The 1,329-nt window shown below is 33.9% G+C and overlaps 1 non-coding gene across 1 annotated transcript; it reads left to right on the forward strand.

Annotated features, from left to right (window-relative positions):
• The first annotated feature begins 520 nt into the window (after nucleotides 1–520).
• LOC138362108 (5S ribosomal RNA) lies at nucleotides 521–639 on the forward strand. The gene has a single exon (XR_011227418.1). It is a non-coding gene; the product is annotated as a 5S ribosomal RNA (ribosomal RNA).
• Nucleotides 640–1,329: the final 690 nt, after the last annotated feature.

A 1,329-nucleotide genomic window follows, 5' to 3' on the forward strand; every position in this document is an offset into this window, starting at 1 on the left:
AGGTGATGAGAGACGCTCAGACAGTCACGGGGGAATGATGCTGCCGCCGCTTGAGCCGAACCTATTTATGTGCCGGCACGGTACAGAAGCTGCAACCTGGCAACTCGTCCACCAATCACAACGGTTGGTTTTACGGCTCCGAAACCTGGATCCCATATCTTCTCTAAAATAGAAGCATTTGTTCATGTTCTTTGTAAAAGTATCATAAAGCAGGACAGATGAGACAAATATCATAAAAACTGAAGAGCAGATGAGCACACACATGTATGTATTACAAAAGAAAATCCACAAATTCATTAGAAATTGGCAGGGCAGGCTGAGGAAGTAGGTAGATGTAAAATGTCTGTAAATGGCGAAAGAACATAAACCCAAGACTGAATAAACGATGTTAAATATCCATGCCAAGGAGACAAAAATATGTTAGGATACAATTACCATTAAGACACCACAAGAAGGTCCGTATCCTGCCGTGATGACTAAAAAGAGTTGGTTATTAGCCACAATGTGTAGGCAGTCTCATGCCAACGGCCATACCACGTTGAGAACACCGCTTCTCGTCCGATCAGCGAAGTTAAGCAACGTTGGGTTTGGTTAGTACTTGGATGGGTGACCGCCTGGGAACACCAAATGCTGTTGGCAATAATGTTTTTTGTTTTGTTTTGTTTTGTTTCGTTTGTTTTTGTTTGAATGGCTGGCTCCACGGGAAATTCACGGAGTTGTGTGGAATAAGGCCTGGTAAAATGAATTAATATGTATGTCATGTTTAAAACAAACTCGCTTAATATAGTGTGTGAGGCTTTATACAAAAACAAACAACCAAAACAAAACATGTTGTGTATATATATATATATATATATATATATATATATATATATATATATATATATATATATATATATATATATATATATATATATATATATATATATATATATATATATATATATATATATATATATATATATATATATATATATATATATATATATATATATATATATATATATATATATATATATATATATATATATATATATATAGCTTAATCCGGGTTTGAACTCGCAACTCCAAGAATACGCATCACTTATATACACTTTACCACTGGACCACAGCTGCAGGACACAAGCTTGATGCTGAGGTATCAATTTAATGACGTAAATGCCATTTCCACAAATAAATGATAATTTAAAAGTATTTGTATGTACAAATCTTTTCTGTTTAAAAGGCTACAATATCAGTTACTGATATAATTTGTGTTAATGTTTCTATACCCACAGGAAGGCATGTTTTTGCTTATATGTAAGGGGTACGGAGAAGGAATCCACAGAC

Source organism: Procambarus clarkii, unplaced genomic scaffold, assembly GCF_040958095.1.
Source record: "Procambarus clarkii isolate CNS0578487 unplaced genomic scaffold, FALCON_Pclarkii_2.0 HiC_scaffold_1221, whole genome shotgun sequence".
Lineage (NCBI taxonomy): Eukaryota > Metazoa > Arthropoda > Malacostraca > Decapoda > Cambaridae > Procambarus > Procambarus clarkii.